This window comes from Rhinatrema bivittatum, chromosome 2 (assembly GCF_901001135.1).
Source record: "Rhinatrema bivittatum chromosome 2, aRhiBiv1.1, whole genome shotgun sequence".
Taxonomy (NCBI): domain Eukaryota; kingdom Metazoa; phylum Chordata; class Amphibia; order Gymnophiona; family Rhinatrematidae; genus Rhinatrema; species Rhinatrema bivittatum.
Genome location: NC_042616.1, coordinates 697,593,377 through 697,602,992, shown reverse-complemented (window position 1 = coordinate 697,602,992; position 9,616 = coordinate 697,593,377).

Here is a 9,616-nt window from a genome sequence, read left to right as displayed (position 1 = left end):
AAAATATCATAAAAGGAAAAATGTGTAACGCCCATGTTTTTTAAATATTAGACCGAGAAAATGTTACAGTAACTAAAACTTCCAAAAGAAAAATAAAATACTTCACAAAGAGGGAACCTAAGCACATTGACATAGAAAAAGATTGTGAAAGTATGGTTTTGGATAATTGCACTGACGATAATTGTGTTTCAAAAAGGTTGGTAAATAATTGTACATTAAACCCCACTGAAAATGCACCTGCAGAAAATGAATCAGTGAATTTTGTGCAGTTTGTAAGAAGGTGGAACTTTGAATTAGAGAAATTTAATGATGAGCTTCATTCAGAGGAATTTTGGTTTACTAATATGGAGAGAATAACCTCATTCAGAGATGTGCAAGATGTTGTGCAACAGGAATTCAGCAAGTTCTAGATTTGATAAGCAGCAGAGTTTTACCTGGAGATTATGTGCAGGTGCATTTACATTGTACAGGAAAGTGTACTGATGTAGAAAAACAAAACTTGTATATATCTGATTTATACAAAAAAAGCGGCATGGTTTTACATCCAGACCAAGTTAGCAAGGACCCCCACAAAGCACCAAATCACTAAACTTTTCTTAATTTCTCTATGGGGGAAATTTGGCCAAAGTACAAATCTATCTGTTACAAGTATTGTGAGAGATCCTGATGATCTCAATAAGTATTTGTTTTCACTTGAATTTGAGGTTTCATCGTGTCTTTATTGACAATGAAAGAGCACCAGTGACATAGAAGCACTCAAAAGACTACAGCATGGTAATACAAACATCTTTATTGCCTTTTTTTACAACAGTTATAATCATTTAGAACCTTACAATATTATTGACATTTTGCAAGAATGTTGTCTGTACCATGATACAGATTCAATGATATTTGTAAGTCGAAAGAGAAACTAGAAACCCCCTCTCCCCCATTTGGGGAGATTATTTAGGCGAATTCACAAGTGAGATACCTGCAAATGAGCATATCATGGAGTTTCTATTGGCTGGGCCTGAAATGTATGGCTAGAAGCTGTCAGGCGGAAAGACCTGTATGAACGTGAAAGGGGTTACACTAAATGTAGAAAACTGTAAAAAAAAAAAAAAAGTATGCTAGCTTGAAAGATCGAGTCTTTGACTATAAATCTAAAGCTATGGACACAAGTCCAAAACAGATGCAAGTACAACAAACCAATATCTTATGAAACAAAAAGACATGGACGATAGAGACAGCGTGCTTAAGAAAACACAAAGGGTTGTATATGATAAAAGGGTACTGAAAGATGATTTTAGCATAAGCATAGTGCCCTATGGATAATAAAGTTGTGGATTTGTGCTGGTGGCATCCCTTTTATTGTATTTTAACTAGACTATATATAGCAGCAAAAATGTATTTGTTAAATAACTATTACAGTGCATGGGTCGTATGTTGACTGACTTGCTTAGCATTGTGTGGAGTTACAGTTCCTAGCAACCTTTGTATAAAGAAATGCTAAGTAAATATCCTTTTATTACATTTATGGATTCTTTGCCTGATACTTTTAATGATGATCAATGGTTTCCAATCAATAAAGGGCTAGATTTTATAAAAGTATGCCCGCGCGTACTTTTGTTCGCTCACAAGGCGCAAAAAAAAAGTACGCTGGATTTTAATAGATATGCGCGTAGCCGCGCGTATCTTTTAAAATCCAGGGTCGGCGCGCGCAAGGCTGCGCAAAATCGGCAGCCTGCGTGCGCCGAGCCGCGCAGCCTGCCTCCGTTCCCTCCACCCCCCACACCTTCCCCTCCCTTCCCCTAATTAACCCACCCCCGGCCCTAATTCCTAATTCCCCCCCCCCCCCCCGCCCGAGGCAGGCGTAACTTGCGCGCACCGGGCCGGCTGGCAGCACGCCATGGTCCGGTCTGGTCCGGGGGCTGGTCCAGAGGCCGAGGCCATGCCCTCGGAACGCCCCCGATGACGCGCCGGCCGTGACATGCCCCCGACACGCCCCTGATGACGCGCGGCCGTGACATGCCCCCCAGGAAAGCCCCGGGACTTACGCACGTCCCGGGGCTTTGCGCGCGCTGGCAGCCTATGCAACATAGGCTCGGCGCACGCAGGGGGAGCTTGGGGCAGGTTTTCGGGGGGGTACTCGCATATCTTACGCGCATACCCCTTTGAAAATCTGCCCCAAAGTAAACATGGCTGTTGTTGATTATTTGATAGACTCTGCTTGAAAAAAGAAATCAAGAAAGTCTTTACAAAGTACATGCATCACAGAGATCTGAATATTATATATATTGTACAAAATGTTTTCTGTGAGAGCAAAATAAATCAAATTATAGCTTTAAATACCAAATATATGGTACTTTTTAAGAACCCTAGAAATAAGCCTCAAATCGCAGTTCTAGTAAGGTAGATATACTCCTGTAAATCAATTCTTTTTAGAAGTCTTTGAGGATTCCACCAAAAAGCTGTACAGATATCTTGTAATGGATTTAAGTCTCTCCACAGTGCAATAAAGCTATCCTAAACACAGCCTCCATTGATTGAGTGGGCACCATAGCAGAGATTGTTGTGATAAAGGTAACATACCTCTATCACAACAACAGATAAGTGTCTTGAATAAGGAAACAACATGCCATAAGGAATCCAGGAGATTAAAGGGTACTACTGAAAAAGAAAAAGAAGCTGGTGAAAAAGTTGGGGGATTTTATTGGTCTCCTAATAGGTTTTATGTTGCCGCTCATCACAGACCTTTTGAGCTAAGCACTAAGGGCCAGATTTTCGAACCTGCGCACAAATCTACGCCCGATTTTATAACATGCACGCGCATGTTATAAAATACAGGATCAGCGCGCAAAAGGGGGTGCACACTTGTGCACCTTGCGCGCGCCGAGCCCTAGGGAAGCCCCGATGGCTTTCCCTGTTCCCTCCGAGGCCGCTCTGAAATCGGAACGGCCTCGGAGGGAACTTTCCTTTCGCCCCACCCACCTTCCCCTCCCTTCTCCTAACCCGCCCCCCAGTCCTACCTAAATCCACACCCCCCCCTGCCTTTATTATTTAAGTTGCGCCTGCCTCTGGACAGGCGTAGGTTGCGCGTGCCGGCCAAGTTCCGGCGCGCGATCCCCCGGCCTAGCGGGCCTTCAGAGGCCTTTGGCCATGCCCCCACCCGCCCCTTTTTTTCAAGCCCCGGGACATACGCGCGTCCCAGGGCTTGCGCGCGTTGCCAAGCCAATGCAAAAAAGGCTTGGCGCGCGTAACCCTTTTAAAATCCGCCCCTAATGTAGTACACTAAAAAAAAAAAAAAATTTTGTGCCTATCAACAAGTCAATCATTTAAGAAGTCCTTCAGGCCTAGAGGAAAATATTAGAACCATCACTGCTCAAAAATTAGAAGAAATGAGAGGTGTACTTTAAAGTTCTGGTATATCTGAACTGAAGAAATGGAAAAAGAAAAAAAAATCTATATCTACCTTTGCAAGATGATATGGTACCAGTGGAATTTCTAGAATACATTAGCCTTCCCAAATTTCATCCTGCAGGAAGTGTTATGTGTTGAATTCTTTTTATTAAGCAACAACAGTTAACAAAAGGCATTTTACTAACACACAGTCTTGTGTATTGCATATTCACACAATGCTTAACAACTATCCCATCAAGTAAAAGTTCCAGTGCGATCTTGTATAGCTCCTTGCTGTAGCTGATGAACCACTGTTAGAAAATGATATGCATATTAATACAGCAAACCTAATGTGTAATAAGCAAACAAACGATGTCAATTTTTATCTATTTCTGAGCTCCCAAGTATGTCCTTCCGCTAGAAATGCCAATGCTTGCGATTAGTTGGGGCTGGCATTGAGATCTGATACACCAGTTCCACATCTGCACGAAGGGACATACTGTAATCGCGAAACCCCCCATACCCTCCAGCCCACCCCGCCAGGCTTGACAAGTAAAACATAGACAGGCAAACATATCACTTAATAAGGTATTTAGGATCAAGCTTCTAACTCTGTGAAATAGAGTGTTTAGATAAGGTTCCCACACTTTCAGAAATTGAGACTGAGCTCTAGGTGAAAAGCGTGCTGCCAGGGATTCCATATGCATCATCTCGTGCACTGCATTTCGCCACTGCCAGAACGATGGGGATCCGTATTTCTCCAACCCAATAATATCGAACATTTCCCCTGTAGCAGTAGTTTCTTTTTCAGAAGTCTCTGAGGATATGTGGGAATATAGTTGGGTAGACCCATATTAAAGAGTAATGTTTCGGGATTCAAAGGGAGGGTACAATATATTAATGAGTTAACATAGTCACGCACCCTTCGCCAGAAAGAACGTATAATAGAGCAAAACCAAAAAGAGTGGGTGAGGGTGCCCTTGAATAACTTGCACCTTGGACAAGTGAGGATATCAATTAGCTGAGCTCTGTATGCCACAGCCAGAGAGATGTAAGCACGATGTAACAATTTATATTGCAGCTCATGGAGGTAACTATTCGAGGACACTGAATGTATTTCCCCAAAACGCATCAATAGCCCCTGGCAAGAAAGACAAACCCCTCCATCCTCAAGCCATCTAGAGGCAATTAACTCCACCCCTCTCAGGTCCCAGCTGTTGCATTTTCCATTTGTACTGTGATAGAGAAGGTTTCTGTCCCCTCACCTAAAAGAATTCATCTATTTTTTGAATCACCTGTAAAGTGAGGTCCTGAGCAGGCAATGTGGTAATAGAGTGTTTCAACTGAAGATATGGAAACACATCATGTGCGCTAAGTCCATATTGCCTTTGTAACTCATTAAAGGGAAAACAGTGCCCTCCACCATCAGAACGCGTTGCAGCTGTATAAGGCCCTGTTTTCGCCAGACCCTAAACCGCTTCGTAGAGGAACCTGGACCAAACGGAAGGTTTCCCTGACTAGGTAGGAAGGGGGAGCACGTAGTTGATAACTTAAGTCTAATCATAAGAGTTCACCAGGATTTACGGATGGGGGATAACAGCACATGGCTAGCGATCCCTGGTGGTAACTCAGAGGAAGTGGCCTGTAGGACAAACCGCAGGTCTAAATTATCAAAAAGCAGCCGGTCACAATCAGCAGTTGTGAAAGTAGACCCATCATAAAGCCAATCACGAATGATACGTAGACAACAAGCCAAATTATATACCCCTAGATCCGGGAGACCCCAACCCTCCCATCCCGTGATTGTTTTAATCTATCTAGGGGATCCTCGCATTCTTCCCGGACCACAAAAATGGTAGCAAATGTTTGTCCAAGGCCCTAAGATCAGAGGATTTGAGTAAAGGTGGGAGGGTCTGTAGCACATACAACCATTTAGGAAATATCATTTTAAATGCGTTGATCTGCCCCCCCAAAGACAGGGGAAGAGACCTCCATAATACCAATTTGTCTCGAGTGTGAACCAATAAGGGCGTAACATTAAGATCATATATCTTATCTAAATCTAAAGTGATTTAAGACCCCAAGATAGCGAAAGGAGCTCGCTGCCCACTTTAGAGGGAAGTCTTCACCCCAGGATTGCTTGAGTGCCTCAGGATAGGCCAGTGCCTCAGACTTGTCACGGTTCAGTTTGAAATCTGAAATGTATCCATATTTTTGTATCAATTGTAGTAAAGGGGGTAATGAGTAAACTGGGTCCCGAAGGAAAACCAGCAAATCATCCGCGAATGCTGCGTATTTAAAAAAAACCTCCCCCCCCCCCCCCCCCCCATTTGTAGCCCATGAATTTTGTTGGAAGTCTGGATCGCCAACAGCAATGGCTCCAAGCAATAAGGGGGATAGTGGGCAGCCTTGTCTGGTACCTCTATGAATCATGAAGTCCTGAGATAAAATGCCATTGACCATTATATTCGCCAAAAGGAGGGATAGATTAGACGAACCCCATTCAGGAACAGGCCCTCTAATTTCATATGTTGCAGAACTGTGAATAAATACTGCCATTCCACCCTGTCAAAAGCATTCTCTGATTCAAAACTTACAGCCAGAAAAGGATATGCCCAGCCAGCACAGAACGAGATGGCAGACAGCAACCTTCTGATATTCACAGAAGCATAACGCCCCCATACAAAACCAGCCTGTCCCATTCCTATATAATTAGGTAAGACCACCAACAGGCGATCTGCCAGAATATTTGCTAGCAGCTTTTGATCAGAAATAGGCCTATAAGAGCCTACTGCAGTGGGGTCTTTACCCGATTTCAGTAAAACCACTATCATGGCCCTGTTTTCCCCCTTCGGGAAGTGCCCATCTGTATCACATTAGCAAACACCAGGCCCAGGCAGCTGGGGATATCTTCTAGCAATATCTTGTATAATTTGGTTGAGTAGCCATCTGGGCTGGGTGCTTTAAGGGGTTGCACTCTCCATATGCCATGTATTATTTCTCCAAGACCTATCGGGCGGTTTAGATATTCCAGGTGTTTCACGTCAAATGCCGGAAGATTCAGTTTGGCTAAAAATGTTTGGCACTGAGCCAAATCACAGCCCTCCGAAGTATATAGCTTAGCATAAAACTCAGAGAATAATCAATATATATCAGAGTTATTATGAAATACATGACTCCAGGAATCCCTAAGGTGGGAGACCCCAGTGGAAGAGCGTGCACCCTTTATAAGATGAGCTAGCATTCGCCCCGACTTGTTAGCCTGCTAGTATAACTTAAATTTGTAGTAACACTTTTTTTCACTCTTTGATGCAGTAAAGTATTTAGGGCTGTCTGTGTGGCCAAAAGCTCTTCCCTGTTAGCCAGAGAGTGTGTGGTCAGCCACGCTGCCTTACATATTTCTGTAACTTAGCATCAAGAGTAACCGTTTATCTAGTCTTCCATCGCCATGCCGAATAAGAAATTATCTTCCCCCCGTAAAACTGCTTTTGCAGTATACCAAAATAGCACTGGGGATCTTATAGCGTGTTCTTTATTAGAGGTGGCATATCTGGCCCAACACCCCTTCAGATGTTCCTTAAACGCATTGTCCATGGTCAAATAATAGGGGAAGCGCCAAGTGACACTTTGGGATCAACCCAGCCAGCCTTTCAAATGGGGGCATGGTCTGAAATTTTGATGTTACCAATACCCATGGCTTCTACCTGGGAGAGACAATCGCAGGACCATTGAAAATAATCCAGCCGTGACCACGTAGAATGGGCCCGGGACAGGTGGGTAAAATCCCACTCCCCCAGATGGAAGAGACGCCATGCATCTAAAAGGTGAAGTTCAGAAAATAAAAATGGGATTCCCTTCCTGCTACTCATATGGGGGGCTGACGATTGGCTGGATTGGTCCAATTCCGGATCAGCTACCAGGTTGATGTCCCCCCCATAAGTAAGGGTCCTTCCTGAATCTCCACCAGAGTGTGGAGTAACTGAAGATAAAACATGTGAATATATATGTTGGGGGCATATATATTGCACAGAGTCAGCCGGCGGCCCCCCATTTCAACTACTAAGATGACATATCTACCCAATCATTTTTTTGCTGAATGACTGTAAAAACCATGGATTTGTGAAACATGATCGCTACCCCTGCAGATCTAGTGGATGCCAAGGAATAAAAGATGTGTCCCATCCAGTCTCGCTTAAGCTTTTGATGCTCTACATCTGTCAAGTGTGTTTCCTGTAGGAAACCAACATCTACCGAGAGCTTGTTCAGCTTTCATAGAATTTTGTATCTTTTAATAGGAGTCCCGATCCCACCTACATTCCAAGAAACAAATTTTAACCATCCTGCAGACATAAAAATGGATAAATGTAGACATTAAGAAAGTGTAATATCATTGCTTCATAAAAGCGGACTCCTCCCCAGCTAAGGAGCCCATCTTGTTTTAACCTGTATCGTTTACCTGGGACCTGGTGGAATCCAGCAGATCTTTCCCTGCATTCCTTTCTTCTCTCCCCCTCCCTCCCCCCATCAAACCCCCTAGCAACTCCTGAACATCGGAGATCACTACCATTCCATGCGCCTATTACCCTTCACACATTTGCAATGATAGTATCAGTAAAAAACAAATGAAAAAAAAATATGAAAAAGAAAAAAAGGTCAACTTTTCTCAAACTATGATATTGGTATCCAATAATAAGAGATACCTTCTTAAAAATGGAGACTAGAGAGTCTGGAACACAGTGTCACCCAGTCACTGCTGAAGAGAAAAAATTATCAGCGAGTACATTAATGCACTGGTTGCCGGTGGGAACTTTAAGGTCATGAACGCTTATCTTGCAAAGTTCTCAAATAACCATTCCACCATGGCCTCCCTGCGTTCCCGGTGCAAAAATGTGACTGATCCCTCCAAACGTACTTATAACCAACCAGCCTCAGCAGTCCTTCCCATTGAACCTTACCTTTTCCATCTGATCCGCCATTTGTAGGGGTTCCCTGGAAGTGTATAGCCAGCGTACCCCCTCTGGTAGATGCACTCGCAGATGAGCCGGATACATCAATGCCGGGCATAAACCCAACTTATATAAGAGGGTACAGACAGGGGCGAACTCCTTCCTGGTAAGGGGAAGTTTGGCTGAGTAGTCCTGAAAGATCAATATATTTTTATTCTCATAAGCAAGCCACTTCCCTGAGCGTATTTCCCGAAGAAAATCAGCTTTGTAGGCAAAGTCTAGAAATCGGGCAATAACCACTTGTGGGTGATCATTCCATTCCTGGCATGCTCCTATTCTGTGGGCCCGTTCGATCCTTAGGGGCCCCCGCTCGAGATTCAGACTCAACTCTGACGGTAGCCAGCCTTCCAAAAAGGGGATCAATTTGTCCTCAGATATGGCTTCAGGCAGCCCCACCAGCCAGAGATTATTACTTCGGGACCTGTTTAAGTCCTTGAGGCGGTCTTCATGTTTTTTAAGTGCAGCCTGAACCTCGGTAAGCCATAAAGTATTAGATGTTAGCTCATCCTGGTTGGCAGACACCCAGTGTTCTACTTCTCCCAGACACGTGTCAAAAGCAGCCATCCAACTCAACACAGAGTCCAATTTATCAAAAATCTTTTTGAATTTAGGCTCTAACGTGGTTACTACCACCGACTGCAACTCTACCATGGTCGCTCCCACCAGGGATAAGGGGCCCGAAGCTGCCATATTGGAGGCCTTAGAGTGCGTTCTCCCGATCCTAGATTTGTCCCCCGATTTCCCCGGTAAACGCGTTGGCATACCTTAAAATTCTGCCCTTGACGTGGGGAAGACCTGAGCCGCGGCAGCAATGCTGGAGAAGGGGGACGTTAGCTCCTGAAAAGGTCGATTTTGTGCGAAGGGTACACGGAGCTGTGCTGCTCACATCTCGCTATGTGCAAGGCATCACGTGGGTCCCCTGAAATAACTAACAGTGATGAGAAAGACAGAAAGAAAGAAAAAAAAGGTGAAAGAATCCATCTGGAACTGAGAGGGGAGGGGCGGTGTGTGATCCTTGATTGAGAGACCCTCCCCCCTCTGATGTCACTGAGGACTGTGACGGACATTAAACGGCGCCAGAACACCGGGTGCCTGCGCACAGGGATGCCACACACCATCACCACCGGGCTCCCTGAAATAACTAACAGTGATGAGAAAGACAGAAAGAAAAAAAAAAAATGAAAGAATCCATCTGGAACTGAGAGGGGAGGGGCGGTGTGTGATCCTTGATT